This window comes from Tachypleus tridentatus, chromosome 2 (assembly GCF_004210375.1).
Source record: "Tachypleus tridentatus isolate NWPU-2018 chromosome 2, ASM421037v1, whole genome shotgun sequence".
In the NCBI taxonomy this organism is placed as follows: domain Eukaryota; kingdom Metazoa; phylum Arthropoda; class Merostomata; order Xiphosura; family Limulidae; genus Tachypleus; species Tachypleus tridentatus.
This window is the reverse complement of record NC_134826.1, coordinates 101,716,004-101,730,611: the sequence shown is the minus strand read 5'-3', so window position 1 is coordinate 101,730,611 and position 14,608 is coordinate 101,716,004. Positions and strand designations below refer to the sequence as shown.

At 31.6% G+C, this 14,608-nt stretch overlaps 1 pseudogene across 1 annotated transcript in view; it reads left to right on the top strand.

Moving 5' to 3' along the window:
- Nucleotides 1-14,608, top strand: part of LOC143244709 (mitochondrial proton/calcium exchanger protein-like) — a 51,999-nt pseudogene that overhangs the window by 26,902 nt on the left and 10,489 nt on the right. Inside the window, exon 9 of the transcript XR_013025287.1 lies at nt 14,003-14,175. The product of XR_013025287.1 is annotated as a mitochondrial proton/calcium exchanger protein-like (transcript). The remainder of the gene's footprint in view (nt 1-14,002; nt 14,176-14,608) is intronic.

The window sequence follows — 14,608 nt, the reverse complement described above, 5'->3', positions numbered from 1 at the left end:
GTTACAATTATAGTTCCTAGGCCTATAGCACAGTGACTGTAGCTGACCAACAATATTCTTCTTGTCTCTTGGCATGTTAGTGTTCATGTACCAATCATGTGAGACTCTAGTTTCTATTGTGTTATGGGGTCCATTATACAGCTATGATCCTCCACTTTTGTTATTTGTACTCACTTCATTTCCCCCCACCTGTAAACCTAAAGTTGGAGAGGATGAATTTTATTGCTTTTTTTGCTTCCAGGGTTTGTTTTGAGAACATCTTTACCTACTGAAGAGCATTGTCAGTCTTCTTTATATTTCCAAATTACAATTCTTTCTCTCACTCTCATATTCTATGCCCCTTCACTTTCTTTGTTATATAACTTTTCTCCTTTTGATTCATTTATCTTTCCTATATCCTTCAGATACAATTGTATATGCCAATGCCTTTCTAGGTCAACTTCATTCCTGCAACCTTATGCCTTATGTTCTTTCATATGCTTACTTAAACTTTTCATTCCTTGACACCCATTTTCTGGAGTCACTCTTTTCTCCTTGCTTGGCAAATTCATTATTGGCTGTTTCCTTACCTGGTGCACAACTTTCTTGCCATTGATCTTTTCTCACTACCCTTATTTGTTACCTCTCCTCCCTTCACCTTACAACAGAAGCTCTTCACTGTTTTCCTGATATCTTTTCTGGAGAATCTAGAACACTCCTTTTCTATACAATGGCCTGTTCCATCTTCTCTACCCTTTCTCTTCTCACTTGGTCCATTTGTTGTTGGGATGTTTTGGGATAGGGTACTATACTTTCTTAAGTCTGTGTTCCTTTTTCCAAGATCTTTATTTTGCTCCCTTCCTTCTTCTGAATGCTTTTGGTCATGTCACTGATATATTTGAATCACACCATGAAACTACCTGCCACCAATCTTCCCCTTATTTCCTTGAGTTCCCATTTTAACCACCCTTACCCTGGTCCTTTTCTGACTTTTCATGTGTCCAGATCTTCCAGTTTCTCCTGTTCCACTCCCTTCTGATGTCTCACATATATGCTAAATTATCAGTGGCCTGTCAGTCAGTTCAGGACCTGTTGGAGTTCATCTGTTTCAGTTTACAGACTTGTGGGTGCACTTTCAACTGACAAATAGTTTGTTCTGGTTCTTTCCCACAGTCTTTCTCTTCATTTTTCCCCTCTTCTATCCCAACCTGTCATCTTTCTCCACCCATCAAATCTTACTTTCTTTCAACATCTGGAGGGAGCAATGTCAGAATTGTTGCAGAAACAAACTGTTTAGAGGGTTCTTAAACTCTTCTTTGTGTCTACTTCCACTTCTTTGTTTTCTCCAAAAAGAGTGGGGACTGGTATCTGATTACTGACCTCTTCTTCTATTTCTTCTTTTGGATGTTCCAGCTTGGCCTGTGGATAGTCAATGGTTAATATTAGCCTTCTACATTTACAGTTGTATTATCTGGGTCTTTGTCAGTACACTTATGGTCTAAGTTTGTGATTATGGTTTTACATGCTTGACTGATTTCCACTTGTTCATTTATAGGTAGAATCCTCCAGTCACACTTCCCTTTTTCATCACAAAGCTGGTTGCTTGGAGTGACTTGTCAAAATTTCTGTGTTTTCTCACTCCAATTCAATATCTTACCACCTGGAAGTTCTTTTCAACTCTCACCTTAGCCGTGCCCTACTTTTTCCCATTTGCTTATTGGACCATGAACATTTGGTCATTTAAGTTCATACCTCAAATACACATTCTGCCTGAAAGGTTCTTTGTTTTGGGGGCCATTGTTTTTCTTGAACAGTGGATGTTGTGCATCAAATTAGACCTTCCCATCTATTCATTGTTCTCAACAATCCTCCTTCCTCTTTTACATCATCTTACTTTTTCACATGACTAATCAACTGTGACTTATCTGTTTCAACCATCTCGGGTTATCAGGTGGGGCTGTCTAATATACTCTGCCTTTTTTGATGTAGTTTGTTTTTTTTACCTATTTTTGATATCTACTTCTATTTCTTCCTTATCAACAAACCCCCTTGTCTGTCTGGACCTGAATGTGGTTCTTTGCACTTTCACCCAGGACCCATTCAAACCTCATGCAACTTGTTTGTTATATCATCTCTCATTCACAATATATTTCCTTCTCTTTCTTGCCTGTAGTTGTCTCTAATGTCCATGCTATTTTTCCTTACTGAACTCTCTACCATCACATTTATCTTCTCCATTACCTTGACTGCTTTTCCTTACCAAGATTTTTTTCAGCTAGTGAAGGTGGCCACACATTTTTTTCCCATATCCCTTTCTTCTATAGCTCATTTCTATGAGTGTTTGGACCTGAAGAGATTCATATATTCTGTTCAAGCTTTTTGTTATTATCTATCTTGCACTTCCTTTTCTAGGGGCTCCCATCAACTTCATTTCATTCCTTGGGACTCCCTTCACTCTACTAAAGACCTTTTGCCCATCACCCTTACAGGATGGATTGACATCTCATCTGCGTGTTATACTTCTGTTTAGGGTTGAATGATAACCAATTCATGTCTCCTCTTAATAGATTCAACACCTTACACATTCTCTAGTTTCTCATTTTCACCATCCTTTAGAGGAAATTCTCTTTGTTGGTATGTGGATTACCTCACAAACCTTCTATCTACTTCATCTGGCTATCTTGTCTTTATTGTTGTTTGTCTTTAAAGAGGTGAGTGGGTATACCTAAAATTTTTTCCTCACCTCTGTTTATCTGTAAGGATTGCACTAGGTAGCTAGTGGTGTCTACCAGGGTATACTTTCCCAAAATCCAAATTTATCAGAATAAAATAAAGCATCATATCATCCTCCCTGCCTTTACAAGTTTTTACTGTAAGATGAAGTGTTCTGCATGACAATTTGTGGCTTCCTCATAGTATTTATAATACTTTCCATATATAATCCTGACTATGTCCATCCCGTGGATTATTAAATTGGGCTGGCACCAGAGTTATTTTTCTGTTTACTTCTCTTAGATCAAGGCACATTCTCTAGATCTCCCCTGTGCAAATTCACCCTCCCCCACCCCTATTATTAAGTAGAGCACTGTAATGATCTAAAATAACACATCACTACAACAACAAAAAACAATTAATTAAAATGTAACAACACTTGAAATAAAACAGCATTTACAAATATACACTTAATAAACACGTACCTGACCAGGACTTGATACTAATGTTAATAAACAATAAAACATAAGTATCAGTATTAATTATTTCAACTAATGGAATCATGAAAAAAACAGAACATTTAAAAAGGCCTAATTCTGAAAACCACAACAGCACTGTATTCTAAAATCACTTTTTTATATTAATAATATCAAGTGATAAACAGCAATAATAAGTTATCTCATGACTCCATTTGTGAAGAGTATAGCAAGTATTTACTCACTCTCTTAGGTCCCCAGAGTACATCTCATGTGATGATAAATTTGCATAATCTTTTGCTACACTAGTATCTGTACATTACTGCTCGGGAAGCTGATGTCAGTTTTATGATATTACATACTTACTCAAAGTAAACATGATCAGCAAGGTGAGTTAGCATTTTAATTTAACTTAAAAATTTTGATAAACTAAATGATAAAAAGAATAATTAATGAATGATAAACAAAACCATAACCAAAAAGAAAGAAAACAGAATTCACTATCTTACACTCTTTCCTCAAAAAATGAAGTGATGACATTAATCATTTTCTATAAAATATTCCAATTTTTATACCCTTACTTTTAATTCTCTCTTTATGCTGACTTCATAAATCCTTTACAATTTAAGTACAGATATATACAGCTTCAGTTCTTGATTATGGCTATGGTTCAGCTTTCTGGAAGTTTAATAGTTTGGAGACCATCTAGAATGTCGTTTGAAGAGGAACAGAGGTAATTCATCAGCACAATCCACATGGGGGTAGGTTAAGGTCCTGTGATGTCTACTACTTTATCTCACCAGGTTCTATTCATTTAGTTTTTTGGTAAAATTCAACTGGTCATTTCTGATCAATTTTAGTGGTTTTACAAACAGTGCTTAACAACACAATTTCTAATGCCCATTCTCATAACAGACTAATAACAGTGTCTAGATATTTTACCTATTGTTTTTCAGACGGTTGTGTAATTAAGTGTAGGAATGTAGAGGGCATGCTAGATGTTTGATTATATTTATCAATATAGGTATAAAGGTGTTCCTTTGTATTGGTTTATTTTGGGCTTGAGTTGTTATATAAGTAAGGCTTCTTTAATTTTGCATTTGTTTATGTTTGTTTCTATATTTAGTATTTGAGTGTTTTCTATGGTTATGTTGTATTTATTTGATTTGTAGTGTTTGAAAATGTGTGAAGGTGACTTTTTGTTTTCTTTGAATCTGGTTTCCATTTTTTACTTGTTTCTCCAATATAGAAGTCATGGCAGTTATCACATTGTATTTTACATATAATGTTGGTGTTGTGTTTGTCAGTGTAGTTTTTACATAGTACAGACCTTAGTTTTGTCCTAGTTTTTGAATAAATTTGGTATTAACTGGAATGTCATATTTTGTTACTAGATTTTGCCAAATGTTGGTTATTTTTCTGCTGATTTCGGAAATATGTGGTATGCAGCTGTATATGTTTTTGTGATTTTTTTTAAATCGTGTGGTATATTTACTTTCATTAGTTGATTTTGCTTTTTGTCTAGGTGTGTACGTATAATGTTTTCTACAGTTTGTGGAGGAAACTTGTTGATGTTGACAAAGTATTGTTTTATTTTGTCTAATTCATCGTTAATTTTATCTGGTGAGCATAGTTTTATGGCTGTGTTTATTTGGTTTCTTAGTATGTTGAGTTTTTGTTTTGTTTTATGTGCTGAGTCCCAAGGAATGTATAGTCCAGTATGGGTGATTTTTCGGTGGATTCCTGTTTTAAATTGTGTATCAGTTCTTGTAATTTTAAGGTTAAGAAATGATATTTTATTACTTTCTTCCTGTTCACATGTGAAGTTAATGTTGGGATGTATAGAGTTAATGTGATTGAAAAACTTAAGTGCATTTTCTGTAGATCTGAATCTTGCAATCATGTTGTCTACATATCTGTACCAATATAGTGGTAGATGTAATGCTGTGTTAATTGCTTGTGTTTCAACTTGTGTCATAAAAATATTGGCTAGAACTGGTTGTACTGGATTTCCCATGCCTAGGCCATTTGTTTTTATATAGCTGTGGTTGTTGAACATAAAGTTTGTCTTCATCGTGGTGAATTCTATGAGGGTTGCTAATTGGTTGCTTGGAATGTCTATTGATGGATTAGGGTCTCAGATATAGAGTTATAAGGCTATCTTGCAGGCTTCAGCAGTTGGGACTTCTGTAAAGAGACTGTAAATGATTGAAGAAGATCAAAACATTGTTCGCTCCTCTACTAGTGCTTTCTCTACCCATACCAGCCATTTTTAAGTTTATAATTCTTTACAAGTGGGTTTTTCTCATAATCATAGAATACAACCCAGTATTAATATGACCTGCTACTTTCAGGCCTTCAATTTTTAACATTAAGATTGGCAGATCCATTTTAGTTGTTGTTAAATAGTTAATGAAAGGTTTTATTTTCACAGTATTCAAAACCACCTTCAATGATCCCTGCTCTTGTTTCCCAATAGTTGTCTTTCATTTTTGTGTTCTCTGTTTATATATTTTTTATTAAAATGCATGAATAAGTGCCAAGTTTTATTATGACTATAGCATCACACAGGTCTGTTGTGATGTTCAATAATTGTTTCTCTATTAACAGTTTCTTGTTTAATTTCTGGCAATATTTGTATTACTTTGTAAACTTTAGCACATCAGCATTAGGTACAACAAAGTGGCATTCTAAGTATCATTGTAAAGAAATTTGCAGTTGTGATATTATTTACTTTACAGTTTATTTTACTGTAACTTCAGGGTTCCATAGTTTATATGTTTTTACAGTTTTCCAAATGAACATCTCAATTTCTGTGCATTCTATGGTACTTTCTACAATTCAATATTATCTAAAACTGCTGGGTACATATTTAATTATTCTCCAGTGTTGAAAAGCCATTTCTAATTCAAAAGCCTTCCACCATTCTAGTGGCCCTCTCCTTGAATAAAAAGATGTATTTTTCACCCATTTATTCTCAGGTACTTGATACTTACAAAAATTCTTTTCCAAACTTTTAAGAAACTCTTAAGTAATTAACATCTGACTTACCATCATACATCTCAACAGGGCTAATGGTGGAATCTACTCTCAAAGGTTATGGGTAGTGAGACTTCATTTTTCTTACTAGGAAATCAATCCCTATTTATGTTAGCATTTCCACCAGTTCTTTCAATACTGATACAGACTTCTTCAAACTCACCATGTCAGATTTGCTAATTTCCATTGTAACACAGTTATTTTCCAACACAAGTTAATATATATTTAACTGATCTTATTTATTGTTGCATTTATCACTCAACACAGAATTGAAAAACAAACAATCCAAAGTTTCAACCTCTATGAAAAGGTCCTTGTTTGGGCATCAGTGTAGCAGTCTAATATAACATGCCATTATGATCAGAGTTCAAAGAAAAATAATTTATTAAATTGTAACAATAAAAATCATCTTGCTGGTAAACTGGCCAGGAATGTTGATTTTTATGTGAGGTATAAAAATACTGTTCATTATCCTTCAGTTTTTACATTTCATCTCTAGACTGTTTTAAATGAGTATCAATAGGTTTTAAGGTAAATGTTTATATTTTATTTTCCATTTTCTCTACCATATTATTAACTATTATCATCATCCTCTTACACTGTAGTTAAATGCTTAAAATTAAGAAATGGAAATAAGAAAATATCTTTTAGCTCTTTGTAGAAGTCTTTTGAAACTTGTTTTTTTTAATATGCATAATTTCACATTTATGTCTTTTCATTTATAGTTCATTTTTAATTTTTCTTTTCAGTTTGTTTTTAATTATTTATGTTAGTGTGTCAGCTGGTGATCACATGGCAACCCTCATGCAAAGACTAGCTTCTCTAATGCTTTGAACACACAAATGATGACATCTTGTTTACATACTTTCAAAATTCAGGCAAAAACAAATTAAAGAAATTAAAAATCATTAACCTTTCAAGTGTGATTTTTAAATAAAAATTACTATGTGATTAACTAAAATATGAAAGTAAGACCTAATTACAATTTAACCACTTCCTTAATTTTAGCATATTTAAATAAAAACAAACTGTAAATGCTATAGTTGGTCAAGCAAACAACTATATGAATGGCAGCTACATGTACATTCTTAGGAATATTGTATGCCAGTTTCAAATTAATTGCTTGTAGAGTATAACATAAACTGAGCTCTTTCAAATGATTACACAAACTTGTGTCAACTAACTACATGTATGTTGTAGTTCTCAAGGCAAAGTATAAAAGGATGGTGTGGTAACTGTTAAGGGTTGGAAAATTTATTTCTCTTTTCCAGTAAATAGAGTTGTAAGACTGGATATCTCATGTTAACCGTATGTACTTAGTGTCTACATACCCATGTGCATTGCCAGCTTATGTGAGTAAGAGTGAACTGCTTTTAAATTCAAGTTTTATAGGATGCATGGATCATGTGACATGAAAACTACAGTTTAAGCATTTTTGTAAATGTTTACTTTGAAAGAAGAATTATAACTTAGATGACATAAAAATACAAATTTTAACATACATTATAATATTAATTTCATTGACCTATATTGATAGTAAAGTAGTCCAATTAACTTTTGAATGTAATGCAATATTATATGCAGAAAGGAATATAAAAATGGCAATGTGTGAATTAGAGTTAACTCTCTTATAGCCATTATATCCTTGTTATAGTTTCAGTGCTATAAATACTATAACTTTTAATACACTTTGTGTATGTTTACAAAATATGGCAGAATTTCAGTAAACATTACAATTCTTTTGTATACAAAAATTTATTTTTTATGAAGTATTTTACTGAAATTTTTTTCTTACATAGTATTTCTGTATATTAGTCAGTTTGCTAAGTGGTTTTCATGTCAAGATTAAAAATACTTCTCTTCGTCACAAAAATCTCATTTAATTTGCATAATTTATGAAATCTCCAAATTAAATTTCAGACTTTTTTCTGTAAAACTATATATTTTATCTATTAATTTCTCTATCCTAACTTTATACAAGGTTGGTCAATTTGGCTGACCTTGTAAATATAAAAAATATTGAAATAAATCTTGATTACTCTTTTCTTCTTTCTAGAATTACTTCAAATTGCAATATGGAACTACATTTGTTTATCCTAAAAAGATTTATACTAATAACAGTATACATCTATTTATACATAAATTCTGCTGACATTTGAACCCTGTCTAACTGCTAATCATGCCGTTTTAAGATGTAAATCACTTGGAAAATGCACAGTTTACATTAACTATTGAATTGCATTACTCACAAGTTGCTTGCAACTGTATCTCATGAAAAAATTTTATTATATCAGTATTTATTTCACCTAATCTAACCTTAAATAAAACGTTTCCTATTTTTACATTTTAGTTACCTTTATAATAATAAAGAATATGCATGATAAATTAGAAATAAAGTACTTCTTTGGGTTTTTTTCATGTTGGTTATTGGTCAAACGTAACTCTACTTTTTTATACCAATGGTAGTACTGCATGAAATTACTTTTTCTTGAATTAGGTAATGCATGAATAATTTGTAATGATGATAAATCCAGTAAAAATGTATATCAAGATGGCTGATATGGGTATTAACACTTTTACTAATAAAGATTATTTATCATTAGTAAAAGTGTTAATACCCATACTAGCAGTCTTGAGACTTGAGATACAATATGTACAGGATGATAACATGCAAAAAGCAGACAATGTCCCATAACTATCACAATTTTTCCTTACTATGGGATGAGAGCCTTTAAAATGTCATCTACCTCATCAATGTGTTTCCTTTGGGAATCAAGCTTAAAGCAAAGTAATATAATACATAATTTATTTTTAATTGGCTTTTGTATTGAATGTCAGAGAGAACTATTGCCAATTTTTGAAAGAAAGAATGTGATATATGGGCATCAAAAGAATGGCCTGACTGTCTGTTTCATGCTCTGTAACAAAAGAATGAAGGCTGTGAAAATTGTGCTTTGCCTGAGGGATGATGATATTATCATAAGTAATTTATGTTAAATTTCATACTTCTTGAAAGGGTGGTAAATAAATTGGAAAAGAGGGGATGTCTAGAGAGCAAATGTCTCTGTTCTCACACTAGGGGAAATTCTAGATTTTTTATATGTTGCCTTATTAAAATGAGAACTTAAAATCTATTTACTATTCAAATGTGTATTATTAGCTATATTTTTATGCTGTGTTATTTGTTATACAGTGAAAAAAAAAGGTTTAAATAAATAACGCATTAAAACATTATGACGTGCAGAAAATAAACGTGCAGTGTTAATATTACTCCTAGAGAAGCTAGTGTCAGTTTCATAATTTATATATTTTTTATTCAAAATAAACATGTTTAGGTAGAAGGTGAACTACCTTTAATGAAACTAAAAATTTATAAATAAATTAACTGAGAGAAAGAATAATAAATGAATGATAAACAAAACCATAACCTATAAAAATAAGAATTTTCTCTCTCACATCACTGGAGATCCTCAACATTTACTAGTTTCCAGATGGTTTAGTATTGGACTATGACTAATCCTCACCAGCTAGGACCTGAGTGTAGAACAAGGAGCCCATGTGCAGGGAAAAGTGGGTTTGAGGTGATATCAAAGTTTAGTGTGGGTTACCCTAGAAAATGATACATCATAATTATCATTTGGACCAATGATACAACTTACTATATTGGTACTTTTATGCATTTTTACCTTACATATTATCCTTTTGCAGCCAAATTTCATTAACATGTAGGTGAACGTTCTATTACTGATTTATTTGACATTATACTCTGAGAAAAAAAAAAATACTCCACTTCCACAGCCAGCATGCAGCCTGCAGAAACTGATGTTCAAGTGCATGTATATCTCATATTGTGTCTTCTTCCTACAGCTAGAATGGGGTATGTAAGACTGATGGTAGAGGAGGTGAGTAAAGAAACTTATTAGAAATGCACTTTTCTCATACCTGGCTTTGACCATCAAGTCTGATAGTAGAAAATGTGTGCACACAAGATAAAGTCTGAATGGGCACCAACCTCACTACATATACTAGCTGTCGAACAAATTATGTACGAGTAATTTGACAATCATGTACTCATTCTATCCTTGTGACATAAAATTGGCTTTTCTCCTACATGGTTGCAGAATATAACCTTGATACAAAAAATATGCAGTTTCCTACAGGTATGCCCCCTGCTATTGGATATCACATCCAATGGAATTCCTTTGATTGTTTAAGAAGGTAGCTCATTAAGTTCATCTAAGTAATCTTTGCAACAGTCCATCCATCTTCTCATTGTAGGATTCTAGCTGTTGTGTCTATAAGGTGCTACTTTTGGAAGTTAACATTTTCTCAATTTGAAAATGTATTTCTGATAAATACTCATCTATCCATATATTCCTACCCATTCTCCCTACTTTTCTGGTGTTACATTTCCTCTTCTCTCATCAAAAGATAATGATTCAGGAAAGCAAATTTAAAGGAAGTTGCTACATGCCCAAGTGTCTTGTGCTCCTATTGGTGGAAGGTTCTGCTGCAAGATGGCATTATCATGCAGTGGCACAAATTTACATAGCTTCATACGAGATTAGGTGGTAGTTTTCACAAGGCTGAATGCTAACATATCTCTGGCAGAAGTTGTGAACTTGAGAAAAGAAGGGGGTATCTATTGAAAATGCATTTTCAACTGAGTAAAATGGTAATGTTCATAATGGTGATGTTGTAAAAAAGATGTTGGAGAAATAATCTACAAAAGACCTCTGATAGAAAGGGTGCTGTTTTGCAGGCTTTTCATCTGTTGTCTTTAGGTCAGCTTGCACTAGTGTTTGGAGGGATTTATATATAATTAATTACATCATTAACTAAACTAAATAAGAAATGAACAATAAAAGTTTATTTTATCTGTTATTTCTTTTACCCTAAATCCATATTTGGCTGGTGAATTTGACAGACTTCTTAACAAAATCTGTTACCCCTTTTTTCTTCTAGAATGACTTCAGATTCTAACATGAAACTATATTTGTTTATCTTAAATATCTTTAAACTCATAACAGTGTACTAATTTTTTTTTATTTTCTAACTATGTAACAAGAGCTGTTAAAAAATCAGCTAAGCTCACCAGTGTGCTTCCTATGAAAATGGAGTTTGCACTTGAACATAATATGTCATGTGATAGATTAAAACCTTGGTTTCCTATGGGTTATAAATAATATAGTAGTAAATATAAGATAGAACTGTTGACAATTATTGAAAGATATGATGTGACAGATGAATGTGGCAAGAGAGGTTTGAATTTTTATTTGATGGCTATATAACTAAATAAGAGTGAAGGCTACAAAGATATGTTTTTCCTAAGTGAAAACAATTATAGTGAGTACTTTATGTTAAATTTTGTACTTCTTGCAGGGGTGGTAAGTGAATTAGAGAAGACGCAATGCCTAGAGTATATATTTCACAATTATTATACTAAAGGAAATTCATAATCTTATTTTAATATTATCAAATAAGATTATCTTCTTAAACTTGTATACTGTTGAAGTTTGCATTATTAGCTACACTGTTACATCAAACTTATTCGTACACTACAATAAAGAAGTAGGTTAATTACATTTTAAGTGTAACTTACTAAATCCTCATGAAATATGCAGAAGAAAATGCTTGTACCAAAAGAGTTACTGAATATATCATTTATAGCAGTGAATGTGTTACATGTAAATTTGTGTCAAAATAATACATTTTTCTTGTTAAATTTGTGAAAATGTTAATAGTATTCCACATATTTACTTTTTTAACTAGCTAAAATGTAAACACCTTAATGAATTTACAAGAAATCAGGTTGCAATGAAAGTGGGTTATTTGATTATGCTAAACAGTTATATTACTCTTTATAATAATGCAGGAATGCATAACCTGTTTTTTAGTTTGACTTACAGAAATTGTTTCATTACAATGAAAAATGAAGATTCTTGTTTTTATGCATTTACTTGACACTTAATACATAATTAATGTGGTTCAAGCTCATTTTCATAGTGATTATCAATTTATGTCTCATTTAAAGTTAATGATACATAGGAACATGTGCATTCAATTAAATGTTTTTCAATAGTTTACTGCTACATTGGTTTTTCTCCACCCAACTGTTATATACTTCATGAGGTGGCTTGTTTTCTGAGGTTTCATGTAAACATGCATTAAACAACTCAAGTATGAAACTCAGTAGAATAAATCGCCAATTAATGGAATCTTTTATGGCAATTATTTGCTATTGATAAACTCACTGAAATAGTTGTAGAAAAATCATGTAGAAATAAAGTACAACAGTGAGCTAAGAAAATGACAAATAGTCAGTATGACAATTTCCAATTGCACTATATATTACACAAATTATTGTCATTTTTAATGTATATTAGTTAAATACCAGATTTTTTTCAATAGCAGAAAATAAAGGACTAAAATTCTCCAGAGTACAAAAACAAAGGCATATGAATTAATTCTAAAACTACTTTGTGACATACTCAATTCTTTATTCATTACTTTTGTCAGTGTTTCAGTGAAATATTCATAGCTGTTTTTTCTGTAGCAGCTTGTAGAACTGTAATTAGTAATAATAAAGCAGGAGACTGTTATAAATATACACATTGTTTACTTTAATAAAATGAAGCATTTCTAGTTAGTATAAAACAGAATATTTCTATTGGGAATAATGGTGCTTAGATGACTGAAAATTTTAATGGCTACAAAAACTTATTTTGGTAGCAAAGAATAACTTAAAAAATCTTGAAAGGTGTAATAAAGAATCAGCTTAAAAATAGCCCTACAATCTTCACAGAATTTTGTTTAATAGTTGTGCATTTGTTTTGGCAGAGTATACCTGGCTGTTGTTGCTTTAGGCCTTTGTGCTTCAATGACATCAAAGAGAAACTTGGCCAATAGTGATGAAGTAACATAAGTTTTCTCATTTTCTTTTATGAATCACCATAAAAATAATTGTATGACCTTTATATGAACTTCTCAGCAGGTTTGTCTAATTTGCCCAAGTTTGAATAATATATTCATAACCTTTTTTTTTTTTGTACACTTGTGAAACAATAATAATATATGATGAAAAACAAACAGCCCTGATTTTACAGGGCTAAAGGCTTTCTCTGTCAGAGTCGCCTAAATGGCTTATTCTTTACTTAATATTTTAAATAAATACATTGTTAACTGCACTAACATTTATACTGTCTGGAGGTCCTTACTGTTTAATACATGCTAATTTTGTTCCTTCTGTTATTAAATACATGATTAAATTGTCAGATTTTGATTTGTGGTTTTCTCCTGCACTTGAGAACACTCCTAGAAAGTTCCCTATGCTCATTTCATCACTACTTCATAAATGACATTATGTAACAATTGGATTCATTGGCCAAAAGCAATATTTATTTCACATGAACTTGGTTTGTAACTTGTACAAGAAAACATGACATATTTGCTTTCATATTTGACTTACATTTATACATTTTTGTAATATAAGTTTGTCAAGCCCAACCAGTTATTAATTAAAATTTATTCTATCTTATCATTGTATGATCAGCTTAGTTTGAAATATGTTTGTAACTCTGCTTTTTCCAGAATATTTTGGTAAAACTCAGTTAATTTGGAAAATATATAAGCCTGATTTAGTTTAAGAATAATTTTATTTTGTGTAAATAACTAAAATTCAGAAGAAAACTGTACTGCTGCTAGTTACTTCTGTAATGTTCTTGTAGTTTTCAAAAGTTATTGGTAAAATATTTAAGGACGTAGAAATGAAACTGTAATTTTATTCTTGACAATAGTGGATCAAGCAGAACAGTCTATTATGGAGAGACTGAAGTATGAGGAATTGTCCAAGGAAGACTTTGCAGATTTAGAAGATGCACTTGAGAATATAGCAAATGAGAAGAGAAAGCTTTTGTTAGAAAAGGAAGAGTTAGAGGAACTAAAAGAAGAGATGGCAGACTATAAAGAGGTACGTGTTTATGTTCTGTTATGTAAATGTGCTTAATACTTTTATGACCACAGACCACCTTTCACATGTCAAGTGCACACCTTCATATATTTCAATATTTAGGTAAAAATATCAAAAGTAACTCACTAATTTTTGTACTCAAAAATATTTTAGTCTTGATATTTTGTGATGTTATTTTGTAACATTTGTTTATTGTTCACAAAAAAAAAATTAAAGAAAGGTTCAGTGTTCTAGTTCTGCTCAGTCCTGAGAAGTCTTGCCTGTGAATTATACACCTACTGACATTTTAAACTTTTCTGTGCATTCAAAATGATAGGAACTATCCTTTTCTAAGGATATAATTATTCGTATCTTATTTTTCACATGATTTTCTTTCTATCTTTGAGGTATAATTTAACAACCATTTGTTTCCATGTTTTTATTATGACAGTAT